A 17,459-nucleotide genomic window follows, 5' to 3' on the forward strand; every position below is an offset into this window, starting at 1 on the left:
CGGAGGGGCTGACAAGGACAGCTGTCTAGTCGTTCGGATGGGACGGAAAACCGAGGTCCCGTGTACACATTGGCGTGCACGTAAAAGATCCCTTGACAGTTGGAATTCGATATAAGAGTAGGCCGTAGTGCCGCTGTCCGGGCAAAATTTCCCTCATAGCACACTGTATGGCGTATGCCCGTCTTCATTAGCCCAGTTCGGAGCAAAACAGAAGGACGTTAAACCCCATTTCATTTCATTTCATTTTTGAACAGCTTTGAGATAGCAATAATGTAGAATAAATGTTCGCATTGTTTTAAAAACAGTACATTTGTTAAACTAAACATACATTATGACGTCACATTAATAATGATGTCATAGGCCTGAAATGTTATATATTATATATAAACTATTGATTAGACATTATTAACAAATCAAGAGCATATAATCGACTCTCGATGGCATCGGATACTCGAGATTTTAACTTGATTAAAACGGTTCGCCATTTAACAATTTAATTTAAAAATGGGAAAGCGAGGCTTAGCCCCGATTATATCAGTGCCCTGGTTATCACTGTGCATACATCTTGTCAAAACCATTTGACTGGGGGGGGGGGGGGGCGGTGGTGGTTGGTGCCCCCAAAATGTAGTTAGGTTCTTAGTATGTTACATAATAATAATAATATCTCTTTTGCGATGAATAAGTTCTTAATTTCTAAATCATCAATAAAAGAGAACTAAATTTTATTAACTTGTAATATACACAACTAAAAACAGTTGTTTATGTAACTGTAACTCGTGGCTTACTGTACTCCAAACAATAGAGGGTATGAGTCTTCAGATTTCTATTTAATTGCCTAACTATAGACACTCTGAATTTAAATTCGATGTTAAATTGGACACATTCAAGAACACACTATTTTTTATACAACTTTTACAAAGTACAATTGTGTGCCCAAATTTTCCCAGCATTTGGTGCCCAAAATGGGGGGGGGGGGGCGCCCCCCCCCCCCCAGGTCGTACGCCTATGGACAAACAATGATAATTTGGCTGAGAATGAAGTAAATCAAGGGGTTTCCACATTTTGCTCCATCTGTCTAAGATACAAGAATTAACATTGTGAATGGGGAAATCTTTAGTGGTCTGTGACCAAATAAATAAAACTGTGCTAACAAAATGAAACTAGATTTGCCATGGCTAGATCTTATTCTTAAGGTCAACTCAATTCTCGTCGATGTCGCTGAGATGTAATAAGTAGAGCGTGTGATTGTTGGTTAGGGTTAGATTAAGTATTAGGGCTAGGTCCAGGGTAAGGGTTAGGGTTGAGATTAGCGTTAACCCTGTTTACATCTCGTGACCTTTGGCCAAACTTGAAGTTGTCCTTATTAATTAGATTTAACCCTTTGTGCCTATCTTCCTATAAATTTTACTCGAAACGAAATATAGTTTTATATACTTAATGTTGCAGTGTTTTCGGCAATATGTCCTTCCGGCACATTTAACCAAATGTGAATATTTTTGGGCATGGTAGGCCAACATTAGATAACTACAATGACTTAATATTGAAAATAACTGAAAAATAGATAAATTTCGTTTCGTGTGAAATTCTGTGTTTCAAATTTGAATTTGCTAGAGTTCGCCAAGGGAATAATACTAGATCATTGTGTCATCTGGAGAATATCTTCTCGAGGGTTAGGGTTAGGTTTATAAATTACATGTCAAACGTACAAATTGAAGCTGTAACAACGGTGGATTGTGGCTAAAACTATTCTGAAGGGTTAGGGTTAGATTTGTGGGTATAAATGTAACCGGGGGGTGTAAATTCTCAATAAAAACTAAGGTGGTTAGTTTTTAAACCTTTATTAAAAACCCTGAAATATATATACGTTAAAATTAATATACATATCACAGTAACAGTTGAGTACAATAAAATAATAGTAAGGCATGCATATTGGTACTCAATGAAATATATCAATAATTTATACACTAAAATACATCACTAATTAAATTAAACATATTAAAAAGGCCTTAAGTTTATACTAAATATAATATAAGTAATTGATAACATACCCAAAGAAGGGGTTTTTAAATAAGACTATCAAGATGGTGAACAAAATCTTCAGATAACTATATTCTGGAAAATAACATTATTCTGATTATACATACAATATACTTTCAAAACGGTACCTTATAATCTACTATATATATGTATATATGAAAAACTAATGATCTTTACATGTTATTTTCTATCTATTTAAATAAAATGGTTGCTTAATATTACAATTTCTATCATTCCTACATCCGCTCCATCTAAACCCCAATTACCCAAAATAAGAGAATTAGCACACATACCTGTAATACTGAAGTAGTATAACTGGAACAATTCTCTGAAAATATCCTAACTAGATTTGGAAAATAAAGTTAAACAATTTGATTGAAGATATCAAATTGTCCTTACACTTCGAAATCTATCTAATGTCTGATGTCTAAAGTGAGGTTCAGATAAAAAGAAAACTTGCTTGTAACCAAGGGAGTAGAATTGTACTCACCCCAAGATTTGGGCTCTAAGAAAACAGTACAGGTTAACAAGCCAAGTAAAAGGAGAGATGTTATTATAGACCAGTTGCAATTAAAATTAGTGTCAGTTTGTTAGTTTAAAGGTGCACTCACTCAATACACTATATTACTTGACATAATAAAACCTATAAACATATTAAAATTCCGCTTCGCTACATAAACACTGACAGATATTCTACAGATCGGTCAAGATCCAGTTATCGGTTTGCAGTAGAGGTTTTGGAAATCTCGTTAAAAAATCAACAGTAAAAAAATATTTTGAGAAAAAAAAATGGATATGATATGTAAGTTTAACGTGTTAGCAGTGCAGGTAACTGAAAATTGTGAATTTTGCTGTCAGCTGAAAGAAGCAAACAAGTTGTCAACATTTAGCTGCGTCGAGTTGTTTTGTTTAGATTTTGAGCGGATACTAAATCACCGGAATTCACCGGAATTCACTTTGCAAATATCAAAATTTGACTCCAAGGCCTACCTCTTTACATATATTTTGCATTAATATTAATAATAAATAATTGAAAAACACCGATGATCACCGGAATTCACTTTTAAAAACATATAAACACCGGAATTCACTTTAAAAAAATGGGGGGTTGGATGGCCGAATGGTTAGCACGTGCGCGCTGCGCTGTATCATACAGTCTGTCATTGAGTCAACTGGTGGGATTTCGATTCCCCGGTTGTACGTGACAAGGAGTAGGGTCGCCTGGCCTACCTCGTGGGGTTTCTCCGGGTCCTCCGGTTTCCTCCCACTGCTAAAGACCCCTACGCGCAAGTGAATTATTGAAATAAAATTGAACCATGTGTTAGTCCCGAAATGACCTAGTTTGAGTCGAGTTGAGGTTAAACCCCATTTCTCTCTCTCTCTCTCTCTCTTTCAGGGGGGTTGGATGGCACGTGCGTGCTGTATCATTAAGTCTGTCATTGAGTCATCTGGCGTGGTTTCGAATCCCCGGTTGTACGTGACAAGGAGTAGGGTCGCCTGTCCAACCTCATGGGTTTTGTCCGGGTCCTCCGGTTTCCTCCCACTGCTAAAGACCCCTACGCGCAAGCGAATTATGGAAATAAAATTGAATCATGTGTTAGGCCCGAAATGACCTAGTTTGTGTCAGTGGACGTTTAAACCCCATTCTCTATCTCTCTCTCTCTCTCTCTCTCTCTCTCTCACTTTCAAAATATGAGAATTCGCCCACAAGCCCTTCCTGCTTACATATATTTTGCATTAATATTAATAATGAATTTCCTTAAATACACCAAAAATGACTACTACATACGCCTTTTAGATTTAACTTGTCTCTTTGTAAATTTCACATAAATGGTCATTTCGAGACTTACACATGGTTCAATTATATTTCAATAATTCACATGCGCGTATGGGTTTTTTGGGGAGGGGGCAGAGGAATCGGCTTACACTACATGAAGATCTGACCAGTTGTACTGGGAGGTCATGTCAGGTGTCATACGGGCGGCTTTTGACCCTATGAAAGATATTGATTAATCAATCAGCTTTAACGTTTCTAGGGGTTTACCCACAGTTCCGTGAAGATCACGCCAAGAACTCGCCGTAACAGACCGTTTCATTAGCTAATTTCTCACATCAACTAGAACGCCTGTTACATAACAACTCTTCCAGTGTAGTTAAGAAAAGAAAACAAAATTTTGTACTATTAAAAAACATGAAACGAAATAGGATTTATAAAGAGCCGTTACCTTCAATGTGCCTACATATTTCTTGTAGCATATAGTCGATCATGACTCGTACTGGCTTTATATAACTTTTGGGAAATATTCCCCCTTATTTTTAGTTTGTTTTTTATACGCCTACATTGAAATGTAGTCATATATTCAATTGTGTCACCCCCATTCGTCAATTCGTTGGTCCGGCGTCCACAATTGTTTGTGGACACTCTAGAGGCCAAAGTGAATATCCGATTGACATTAAATTTATACACAGTGTTTAAGGTCATGAGACGAAGAAGCCTATTGATTTTCAGCAATTTCTGATAATTACTGCCAGAGTTATGGCCTTTGAACACTTCAAAATATCTTGTGGATGCTCTAGAAGCTAAAGATGATATCCGATTGACTTCAAATTTACACTCAGTGTTCGAGGTCATGCGACGAAGAATCATATTGATTTTCAACATTTCTGATAATTACTGCCAAAGTTATGACCCTTGATCACTTTGAAAAATCTTGTGACGTCTAGAGGCTAAAGTTATCATCGGATTGGCTTCAGTTTAAGGTCTTGAGATGAACAAGTATATTGATTTTCAATGAATTTTGATAACTTGAACAGCTAAATCCATGATATTAAATGTTTCGTATACTAAACGTTAGCATGGGGCAGAACTTTATACAAACAAATCAAATTCTAATGATTTTCTGATAATTACATGAATTGATGAGTTGTTGTTACTCTTAATTGGTTATTAGTGTATTATAATTGTTTCATTACTAAAAAATGTAAAAATATGCGACAACACTTGTTGACTGCCCGGATGATTTAGCTGCTGTGGGTTGCCTAGGGGGTTGGATTGCTGAATGGTTAGCGTGCGCGTTCTGTATCATAAGGTCTGTCATTGAGTCAACTGGCGTGGTTTCGAGTCCCCAGTTGTACGTGACAAGGAGTAGGGTCGCCCGCCAACCTCGTGGGTTTTCTCCGTGTTCTCCTATTTCCTCCCACTGCTAAATACCCCTACGCGCAAGCCAATTATTGACATAAAATTAAACCATATGTTAGACACACCTAGTTTGTGTCGAGTAGAAGTTAAACCCCAATTCTCTCTCTCTCTGTCTCTCTCTCCTCTCTGGACTTTCGGGGATCACATGGGTAAGACGCTGTCTCGTTAGCCTGGAGGTCGGGTGTTCAATCCCTGCATTGGCCGAGAAAGTTCCCCCTTGTCAGTGATGCAGGACGGAGGGCCTGACAAGGACGACTGTCTAGTCATGCGGATGGGACGAAAAACCGAGGTCCTGTGTATACATTGGAATGCACGTAAAAGATCCCTTGGCAGTTGGAATTCGATATAAAAGTAGGCGATAGTGCCGCTGCCCGGGCAAAATTTCCCTCATAGCACACTGTATGGTGTATGCCCGTCTTCATTAGCTCAGCATAGGAGCAAAACAGTAGGACGTTAAACCCCATTTCATTTCATTTCTCTGGACTTTTACGGTCGACCTCCTGGATCCATTCACTCGATCTGATATGTACAGTTGTTGTGTGGTGCAGTAGCAGATATTGGACAGGTCAGTCGATTTGCACAGGCCAAGACAGTTAACATGGATTTTCCACAGGGTTCCCCCTAGTCACTGGTGCAGAATGGGACACTTGTCAGTCTGATTCCAAATCAGAGTAGGCCGCTGTCCGGACATAATTTCCTACATAGCACACCGTATGACATATGCCCATTTTAATTAGCCCAGTCGGAACAGAACAGTAGGACATTAATCTTGATTTCATTTCAAACATTTAGAAATATTTTTTTCTCTATTTTAGATAAAACAAACTGAACAAGTTGGATCAGGAAAGACTATCACAATGCCTAGAAGAAAAAGGAGCAAATGGATTAAAAATTTACAACAACATTGGTGTAAATGGCGTGATAGCATTGCAAATGAACCCCTTCCTGATTCAACAAATGAACCCCTTCCTGATTCAACAAATGAACCCCTTCCTGGATCACAAGATCAACCTGGATCACGAGTTGAACCCCTTCCGGGATCAATAGATGAACCCTTTCCTGGATCACGAGATGAACCCCTTCCGGGATCACCGGATCAACCCCGTCCTGCTTCAAGAGATCAACTGGTATGTTTGATATCTACATGTAAGCTTATCTACAAAAAAAGAAAAGCAGTTCATGTTTTTTTTTTGTTGTATATTTTTTTTTTTGGCTGAGAAATTTCATGAGCTGTTTCCGACGTGGTTTCGCCTTGTGAGTGGTGCAGGATGGGGATAAAAGACTGAGGTCCTGTGTACACATTGGTGCACACATAAAAGATCCCTTGGCAGTTGGAATTCGATATAAGAGTAGGCTTTTGCGCTGCTGTCCGGGCAAAATTGCCCTCATGGCACACTGTATGACATATGCCCATCATCGTTAGCCCAGTCGAAGCAGAAAAGTAGGACGTTAAACCCCATTTTATTTCATCAGTATTTTTTCAGACAATCCTTCCCTTATAGAAGATTGTATGGCTTATGCCCGTCTTCATAAGCCCAGTTGAAGCAGGCTTGTAACAATCTATACCCCGACGCCCGGGCCTACCAAAATTAACTTACAGGCTAGTGATCTATTTAACCGTACTAGTCCTGGGCTAGTGCCCTTTTACTGGTTTGTAAATTAATCTAGAGATATAGATAAATAAACTGTAAAAACATCCTACATTTATTTCTCCAATTCCACACAAAACTCTATTATAACAATAGATTTTCTGTATAAAACTTAGGGCAGTATGGACATTTTTAGTACCTCGTCGATTCATTCATTCTTGACATTTTTCTCCACCTTGCACTCTTTGACAAGTCACGTATTCAGCAGTTAAAATCAGGTTGATTTTTTTTAAAAAAAGCCTACATAATATTTTATAAGATTGGTTTTGACATAAATATTTGAAAGCATGCCATTGGATTTTCAAATACAAAATAATTTTGATTATTTAATATGTCCGGTATTTCCAAAGAATTTACTACACGTGTTCGTTGCACATGGCATGCTCAATGGTACCCTATCGACACACAGCATCGTGCTCGAGTGATAATGTAAACAATTTTACTATCCTGTCTATTTTAATATTATATCATTAATTATATTAATTTTATTGAAATAAAATTAAACCATATGTTTTTGTCGAGTGGGCATTAAACCCAGTTTCCCTCTCTCTCTAAAGTCTTGTTTCCATTATTGTACAGGAATAGTGCATCCTACTGACAAAGGTTGTAGAAGAATCGAAGAGAGAGAAATGAAATGAAATGGGGTTTAACGTCCTACTGTTCTGCTCCTAAACTGGGCTAATGAAGATGGGCATACGCCATACAGTGTACTATGAGGGGAAATTTTGCCCTACAGCCTACTCTTATATCGAATTCCAACTGCCAAGGGATCTTTTATGTGCATGCCAATGTGTACACGGGACCTCGGTTTTTAGTCCCATCCGAACGACTAGACAGCTGTCCTTGTCAGGCCCTCTGTCCTGCATCATTGACAAGGGGAAACCACGCTGGAAAATATGGATGAACTTTCTCGGCCAATGCAGGGATCGAACACCCGACCTCCAGGCTAGCAAGCCAGCGTCTTACCCACTTAGCCACGTGATCCCTGAAGAGAGAGAAATAGGGTTTAGCACTTGACATGGAATGACCCACAGGGGACTTTACTCCTTTTCACGTACAAGCAGGGATTCAAAACCACATCATGACTCAATGAACCATTCAGCCAGTTCGCTCCAATTGCTCAAGGAATGACCTAGTTTGTTTTGAGTGGATGTTAAAACCACTTTCTCTCAATACATAACATTGTTATAACTTTTTTATATTACAGGAAACTAATAATATAACTTATCACAGGAAACTAATGATGTTATAACTTTTATATATTACAGGATACTAATAATATAACTTATCACAGGAAACTAATGATGTTATAACTTTTATATATTACAGGATACTAATAATATAACTTATCACAGGAAACTAATGATGTTATAACTTTTATACATTACAGGAAGCTAATAATATAACTTTTATATATTACAGTAAACTAATGATGTTATAGCTTTGATGTTATAACTTTTATATATTACAGGAAACTAATGATGTTATAGCTTTTATATATACTATTCAAAAAAAGTAGGGGATATTTGATTTTGGGGGCATAATACTAAAATATGCAAATGACTACGAAAAAAGTCACTATAGAACCTAACAGAAGAAACATTTCCAGTTACATGTGACGCCCAAACGCACCAATAGCTACCGCATGGAATGCAGGTGATGCTTGGGATCATCATGGGGGTCCAACCCAAGATTTGCACGACTCTGACTTTGAATGTTACAGTCATTGTGGCATTGAATTCCAGGGTGGAAACATCAGTTTAATTGTTTTAGTGACCAGAAAACAAATTTTGATATGCGTCGGCTTACCCAAAATGAAAGGTTACGTGCCCTTGGCATGCTACAGATCGGCACAACACAGGCGGTTGTGGCGCGGACGATGAATGTTTCTCAGTCTGTCATAAGCAGGCTATGGTCCAGATACCGTGATACACAATCTGTACAGAACAGACCACGCTCAGGTCGACCAAGGGCGACAACTCAAGCCCAGGATCGATTTATCCGTACCTTGGCCTTGAGAAATCGTGTCATCACAGCAAATCAGATCAGCGCTCGTCTTCAAACAGACACTGGTGTGAGAGTGAGTGGCCAGACGATTCGGAATCGACTGCATAGGGGTCACCTTCGCGCCGACGTCCAGTGATGCCTTGTTTGAGAGATCAACACATTCAGGCAAGACGTCGTTGGTGTAGGGATCGTCAACACTGGGATAATCGACGCTGGAGCAATGTGATGTTTTCAGATGAGTCAAGGTTCACTGTTGATTTTTTGGACAGACGTAGGAGGGTGTGGCGTCGTCGAAACGAGCGCTTCCAAGACGTTAACGTCATCAGACATGATCGATTTGGGGGTGGTTCTGTTATGGTGTGGGGAGGCATCACTGTTGCTGGAAGAACGGCTTTACATGTTGTTGCAGGGCGTGTTACAGGCCAGTACTACCGGGACAACATCTTGGCAGTCCATGTTGTGCCGTTCGCACGACGTCATGGCCGCCGTTTCATCTTCCAGGATGACAACGCAAGATGTCACAGGGCCAGGATCGTTACAGGTTACCTCCAACAACAGAACATCACCACATTACCTTGGCCAGCACTGAGTCCCGACCTCTCCCCCATCGAGCATGTCTGGGACATGCTTGGACAGAGGTTACGTCAACGTCAACAACGTCCTGCCAATGTCCAAGAACTTGCTGCTGCGTTGCAACAGGAATGGGACAATCTGGACCAAAATGACCTTAGACGTCTCATTAGGAGTATGCCACGTCGGATCAATGCTTGTTTGGCAAACAGAGGAGGATTTACCCGTTACTGACTTGGTTGTGATGCTGTGGTAACTTTGCTGTTTGACCCCGGGTATCATTTTACCCTTATAATGGTCAGTCTATGCCTTACTTAGTCTACGATCATTTGGAATAAATCGATGAATGTGAACTTCATTTCATTTTGTCATTTGTTTCTTCGTCAGTTTCATTAGGTGACTTTAATAACACTTAAAAATCAAATATCCCCTACTTTTTTTCAATAGTATATTACAGGAAACTAATGATGTTATAACTTACATATTTCAGGAAACTAATGATATTATAACCTTCGTATATTTCAGGAAACTAATAATGTTAAAACATTCCATCATTGTGTTTTTTGTGATGAGATTTTTAAAGAGTACAGTGATCTAGATCTTCACTATGAACTACACGTGAACAAGAAGATCCATGTTGAAGGAGAAAAAATTGACAGTATCGTAAAACACTGCAAAAGACATGTTAAAACGGGGCAAATTGCTAATGTTGTAAAACACCGCAAAAGACATGTTAAAACGGGGCAAATTGCTAATGTTGTAAAACTCCGCAAAAGACATGTTAAAAAAGACGATATTGATAATGCGGTAAAACTCTGCAAAAGACATGTTCAAGAAGAAAAAATTGATGTGGAAAAACTTCACAAGAAACATGTTAAAGGAAAAAAAAATTGATGTGGAAAAACTTCACAAGAAACATGTTAAAGAAGAGGAAATTGATAACTTGAATTATTTTCAGTGTAACTTGTGTGAAAGAAAATTTGATTTATACCCTGATTTAGAAGAACATTGTAAAATACATATGGAATATGAAGAATCTCCTATCATAGGACAAAATGTTAAAGAAAGCGAATCTATTGCAAGTACTTTATATCAATGTACATTATGTCAAATTTGCTTTGAGCAATATTTTCACCTGGAAGAACATTGTAAACTTCATGGATATCAATGTACAGGCAGAGTTAGGTCTTCCATTAGGTACATGTATATTTAATGTATATTCTATGTTATAGGAAACTAACGATGTTAAACCTTTCCATCAGTGTATTGTTTCTACCTTTAGACAAACCTTTTAGGAGCTGCGGTGGCTAAGTGGGTAAGCTGCTGGAGGTTGCGTGTGGTTTCCCTTTGTCAGTGGTGCAGGACGGAGTGTCTGACAAGGACAGCCGTCTAGTCATTCGGATGGTACGGAAAACTGAGGTCCCGTGTACACATTGGCGTGCACGTACAAGATCCCATGACAGTTGGTATTCGATATAAGAGTAGGCCGTAACCCCGCTGTCCGGGCAATATTTCCCTCATAGGACACTGTATGGCGAATGCCCGTCTTCATTAGCCCAGTTCGGAGCGGGACAGTAGGACGTTAAACCCCATTTCATTTCTTTTGTATTTTGTACAGGTCATTTATAAATCGGGGGCTCGGTGATTTAAGTCGCTGAAGCATTAACAAGCAGGTCCGGGTTCGATCCAGACGTTGGCCGAGAAATGTTCTCTTGTCATTGGAGGACGTAAAAGATTCCATGGCAGTTGGAATTCGATATAAGAGTAGACCGTAGCGCCGCTGTCCGGGTAAAATTGCCTTCATAGCACATTGCATGACGTAAACTCGTTTTCATTAGCCCTGTCAGAGCAGAACATTTTATTTGGTTAACCGCGGTGGCGAACTAACTCATTTCATTTCCTTGACAAGTTTAGAAAATGGTTCTTAGTATTGAAAAGTTCACAAATAAATGTATTTGCTTGATGGGTCGTCGCAAAAATACAAGTCTAAACCCAAATAATATGACACATTAAGGGCAGGGCTTATAAAAATTAGGATGGGATTGCTTCCTTGTACGACTTTGATGTAAAAGGACCCAGACACATACTTTTAAATCTGATTAAAACACGGTCCTATTCGTTTCGTTTTTTATAGTTCAAAATTTCGTTCTACTTGTCTTCACAACACTACGATCTGGAAGAGTTGTTATATAACAGGTGGTCTGCTTGATGTGAGGAATTAGCCAATGAACCGGCCTGTTACAGCGACTTCTTGGCATGTTGTGAATGGAACACTATAGAAACGTCAACGCTGATTGATTAATCAATGTCTGACGTAAAGGGTGAAAAGACACTCATATAACCCCTAAAGCGACCTCCCACTACCGTCAGATCTTCGAATAGTAGAGGCCGTCGAAAGTATCAAAAACGAAACGAAATATAGATCTGTATTTTAATCGGATTGGAGTGAAATGTTTGTATTCTATAAACGTAATGTCTAACACATTATTTGAACCATGTATGTTTTTTGATTAAATATTGGACAGCTTTGAGATAGCAATAATGTAGAATAAATGCTGGAGTTGTTTAAACTACATTTGTTAAACTAAACATACATTATGACGTCACATTAATAATGATGTCATTGTAATAATCATATTAAACATAGATTATGCAAGAGCTAAATCTGTCTATTGCAGGTTTTTCTTTAGGCCTAAAATGTTATCTAAATTATTAATTACACATTTATTAACAAAACAAGACCATAATCGACTCTCGATGGCATCGGATACTCGAGATTTTAACTAGATTAGAACGGTTCGCCATTTAAAAATTTAATGTAAAATTGGGAAAGCGAGGCTAAGTCCCGATTTCAATATTTCTTTTTTCATCATCTAATTTTGAATTATTATAGCAAGAATGGCCAACTCTTTATTAAACTCTTAACTAATGTATCTTTAACTATTCCCCAGATTCAAAAGAAAATACATCCAAAACAGTTTTCTGTGAACACTGTGGGATTCTTCAGAAGCAGATAACAGAATTAGAAGCGAAGCTGGATAAAGCCAACAATAAATTGGAAGATAGTCGATATGTTGATATACCTGTCAATACCTACACAGGTATGTACATTTATATATACCTACAGTGTTTTATCAAAATTCAGATTTTTCACTCAAATTTTAAAAAAACACCCTTGAACATGTGTAACACTTTGGTCCTTAAGACAATTTTGGTTCTTTGAAAAATTGTTACTTTACTCTGTCTATAGAGTCAAATCACACGTACTTAATGAACGTGAATAGATAGTTATACATAAAAAAAAACAGTGATATTTTGGTAAAATCATAACCATTGTCAAGATATCCATCAAGTTCTGTCTGTTAATTGACCTATGGTTGGTAGGCTAAATAATGTAATGTCTCCTCCTTTAATCCTGTGAAATAAAGAGATTTATTCCATATTTGGGATGGAAATTAACGTCAAGGCTATCTAAGACGTACAGAAATTAGAGGGTATAAATTAGGGTGTAGAGCGAAATGGATCAAAGCTCATTCAGATATTCCTAGCAGCTATTATTATTGAGGACGAGGAACATTTAAAGCCATTACAGCTTAGCAATAAAGTTGTAAAATCATTGATTCTGTAGTGTTATTACGATCATGAAGAAACAAGTCCGATAGCTTGTTAAGCCATGGTCTGGCTAAAGCTAGATTTGTCTCGAATGAAAGCAATACTGATGGTTTGCTCCACTGATGTAAATCTTGTTGACCATTTAGGGAGCAATGGTGCCTTAGTAAGACGTTGGCTCGCTAATCTGGGGTCCCATGTTCGATCCCTGTGTTGGCCGAGAAAGTTCATCGCGTCTTTCCGGCGTGGTTCCTCCTCGTCAGTAGTGCAGGACAACGGAACAACGTATGGCCGGTCGGATTTTGACGAAACGCCGCGGTCCCGTGTACACATTGGTGTGTACATAAAAGATCCCTTGACAGTTGGAATTCGATACAAGAGTAGGCTGTAGAGCCACTGTCATGGCAAAAATCCCCTCATACTACACTGTATGGCGTATGCCAGTCTTCATAAGACCAATCGTAGCAGAACAGTAGGACGTTAAACCACGTTTCATTTGGAGACAATCCTTACAATCCTATAATCCTCTAAGTCAGTTTTCAAAACTAAAATGTTTAAATTTTGAATGTTTGCTGGGACAGGTAGAGGCACCTCAAAACAAGGAAAGTAATATGCCTCGACCAAGTAGACCTCCACACTTCCATTATGTAGCTTTTATTTTCAAGTGAAATATAATACAATTTCTAAGTATTATTGTGTAGAAAATATAAACCATTATTCAGAAAATATGAAACTATCGTTAAAACATGTAAATTCTGATGAACGAGTCGTTATTATATTTTTTACAGACACCGTATTGCCCTGAGCCTGTAGAGTTAATAAAAGAGCAGCAGAGAAATATAAAGTAAGCAGGCCTATTTATAAATCGGGGGGTTGGATGGCCGAATGGTTAGCACGTGCGCGCTGTATCATAAGGCCTGTCATTGAGTCAACTGGCGTGGGTTCGAATACAAGGAGTATGGTCGCCTGTCCAAACTCGTGGGTTTTTGCCGAGTCCTCTGGTTTCCTCCCACTGCTAAAGACCCCTACGAGCAACACCCCCCAGTCTATTTATAATTCATTCATTGTTAATTTGTTGTTTCAGTTTGAGTAAAGTCCCCCACCCCCACCCCAATAAGCAGGCCTATTTATAATTCATTTGTAGTAACGCCCCCTAGTTCCCCCCCCCCCACTTTTGTTTCATTTTGAGTGATGCCTGTATCATTACAATCCCAGGACTATACAACACAGTTGGAGGTTACGGTTGGGTTAGAACCCCGAACCCATTCACTTATAAAGATGTGACGTCATACTTTGATTTGGTTGTCGAGTGGTTTTGAATCCCCGCCTGTACGTGACAAGGGGTAGGATCGCGAGCGAATTATTGAAGTAGTACTGAATCATATGTTAGTCACGAAATGACCTAGGTTTGACACCCCCCCCCTCTCTCTCTCTCTCTCTCCCCGCCCACCGCCCCCACATCTATTTGTATACATAGCTATATTATTTTGTTTCAGATGATTGAACTCTGTCATGGGTATGGTGTGTTCATATATCCATCAGATCTCGTCCACGTCAAGAAATTATTCGAGAAAACAAAGAGTGGACAATCCGTGACTCGTCACCTTCTGAGCGTCATGTTTACAAAAGAAAAGCTATGTTTCGGTTCAGTATCAAAAGATCCTAAACCTGGTCTGATGTCATTGGATGCAACCGTAGTTCAAGCCATTAGAGGTAAAGTCTTGTTTTCACAGTGTGGCATGGTTACTATGGTGCCGGCATATTAACACCACGTTCGATCGCGGTGTAGGTCGAGAATATTTCTCGGAATTTTCCATTCCGGTTTCTTCTTGTCAATGGTGCTGGGCGGTGTGTCTGACAAGGACAAGATCTAGCTCTTGTCAATGGTGCTATGGGCGGGGTGTCTGACAAGGTCATAATCTAGCTCTTGTTAATGGTGCTAGCCGGGATGTCTGACAAGGTCATAATCTAGCTCTTGTTAATGGTGCTAGCAGGGATGTTTGACAAGGACACGCCTCTAGCTCAAATGGTTAACAGAAAATCGGGATTTATCCGTGCTAAAAAAGGCGCTTGACAGTTGGTTTAGACCCTGCACTGTAACAAACATATCCATGTAAAAACGTAAAAAAATTACGGAAACAAAAATTACCATGAAAATTTTATCCGTATTTATTTATCCTTTAATTTACAGAAATTCCTTCAATTAACATAAATTCCATTTGGTAAATTTTGTTTCCTGAGCATGAAGGTGATAAAAATTTCATTGAACGAACCATTGACTTTATACGTGTGCATTAATGACTTTATTTACTGTCCGCTTCCACCGAAGTGATATCGAAGGAAATCTTTAAACGTAACCTCTGTTCGCTAATATAAGAATCGAGAGCAAGGTATCACAAACCGCTACTCGACGGTGGTTGGAGGCTTTCAGATGTGAGTTTGCGGTATTATCAATTTGCAGGTATGTAGACGCTGTCATAGAGACAAACCGACTTACACTGGCCAACCGGTTATACTATCCAGATTCAAGCGTGCTTGATTACCAGATACTACCTTTTCACACACGCAGCGTTAAAACATATTTTTACACATTTATGAAAATACTTACAATCTGATTACCGTATGATGAATAACAATAAACTTTATAGATCTTATAAATAATGGAAATTAGATATACATGTCAATTAATATACCAAACGGTACAAAATATGATTCTTCATATTATGGTTAATATATTGAAATGAGTACTTTAACATGATAATTATTAGGAATGATTATATATGTATACGATTACTTATCGGTACCGATAACAGAATTACAGAAGGGAATAAAACATTATATCCCTAATATTCACGAAACCTCCTGGTCATTCCACCATTTATTCCGTAAAATAACAGAATTAAGTCCATTATAGAAGGGAATAAAACATTGTTCCCTAAATGTCACGGAAATTTCCTGTTTAATATTGAATATTCCACTGAAATAGATAAAACACTTAATTTGAAGAAATAATTTATACTATTAACACAATTTCTCCAAAAAAGTCATCAATTGACAAAAAAAGGTGCTAAACTACTGAATTCGCTCACATTAAAAATGGATATTTTTTACAGTGTGGGGTTACCCAGCCCATACCTAATACATATTAGCCAACTAGACTGAAACAATGGCCATTTTATAATGTATGTTAATCATTTCAGATTACTGTGTAGCAATGTCAAAGGACAAGAACGTGGCCATTAATCAAGCTCTTCACAACAAATTAACCACGTACAGATATAAGGCGAGGTGTAGGGCAACAAGTCCTGAATACTGATCATTGACAGTGCTTATCTAGATGAAATTATGGATGACGAAACCCCCGTGCTTATTGAAGGAGTCAAGTCGCTAACTAACTCAATATCATCCAGTCTTCGACAATGCAAACAGAAACGATTGATGTTTCAGTCAAAATGAAAATATTAACATTGGCACTTGAATCGCGTGTAGAATGCTTCGGGTACCATTTGCATTAAGGGACTCGATGAAGGAGACTAAATATATCCCACGTAGAAGATTATCACCTTTTAAATTCAGACCCTTCGCGTATTTTGCCAAACATAACTGATTATAAATTACAGTATGATAGAAACGATTGAATGTAAATCAGGTTATATATATTCATAATACATTATTATGTGTTGCGACCTATTTGTGTCCATTACTGGGTGCCACAGAATAGAGATTTAGCTCTTTCTGGGTTGATTGCTTATTATATTCAAATACTAGATTGGTGGGGAAAACCCGTTCTTATTTAATCAAGATGCTGAGTTGGTGGAGAGATTTAAGGCCAAGAGTAGCGGAAAGATATCAGTAGAATATACCACAAGTTCCAAATACCGATTATTGATAGTACTTTTATTGCTGGGTTTGTGGGGGAAACACCGGATTGTTTAGTTAAAGTGCTGGATGGTGGGGGATACCCCGTGATTATTTAATAAATATACTGGGTTGGCGGGGAACCCCGGGCTTGTTTAGTTAAAATATTGGGTTGGTGGGGAAATCCCGGGCCTGTTTAGTTAAAATACTGGGTTGTTGAGGAAAATAAATTTATCTTTAAATTGAATCCGACCTCTGTTTTATTGTCTCTGAAACATTCCCACCGCGGCGCCCTAACCTAACCAGGCGGTGTGGCGTGTTTCATTGACTTGAAGACCATGATAAAAGTGACCGTAAATATAAAAGTAAATATAAAAGTAAACATAATCAATCGCTGTTTTAATGAAATGCAAATATGCTTGTTTTTGTTCAGTTAATATCGATGTGATTCATGATGTCATAAATCAACCTCTTCTATGTACCAGTTTGCATACATGAAATAAAAGGGAGTAAAATGAGATTTAACCTGT

The 17,459-nt window shown here is 38.3% G+C and overlaps 1 long non-coding RNA gene across 3 annotated transcripts; it reads left to right on the plus strand.

Moving 5' to 3' along the window:
- Positions 1–1,606: 1,606 nt before the first annotated feature.
- LOC130012226 (uncharacterized) lies at positions 1,607–17,449 on the plus strand. Of its 3 annotated transcripts, none has more exons than XR_008787607.1 (8): positions 1,607–1,821; positions 2,737–2,839; positions 6,052–6,363; positions 9,988–10,659; positions 12,414–12,563; positions 13,860–13,915; positions 14,568–14,784; positions 16,272–17,449. It is a non-coding gene; the product is annotated as an uncharacterized LOC130012226 (long non-coding RNA). The 3 variants fall into 3 exon arrangements; XR_008787608.1 differs by having other exon boundaries at positions 1,607–1,818; XR_008787606.1 differs by having other exon boundaries at positions 1,607–2,839.
- The last annotated feature ends 10 nt before the right edge of the window (positions 17,450–17,459 follow it).

The sequence above is a fragment of the Patella vulgata genome, chromosome 3 (genome assembly GCF_932274485.2).
Source record: "Patella vulgata chromosome 3, xgPatVulg1.2, whole genome shotgun sequence".
NCBI classification, from domain to species: domain Eukaryota; kingdom Metazoa; phylum Mollusca; class Gastropoda; family Patellidae; genus Patella; species Patella vulgata.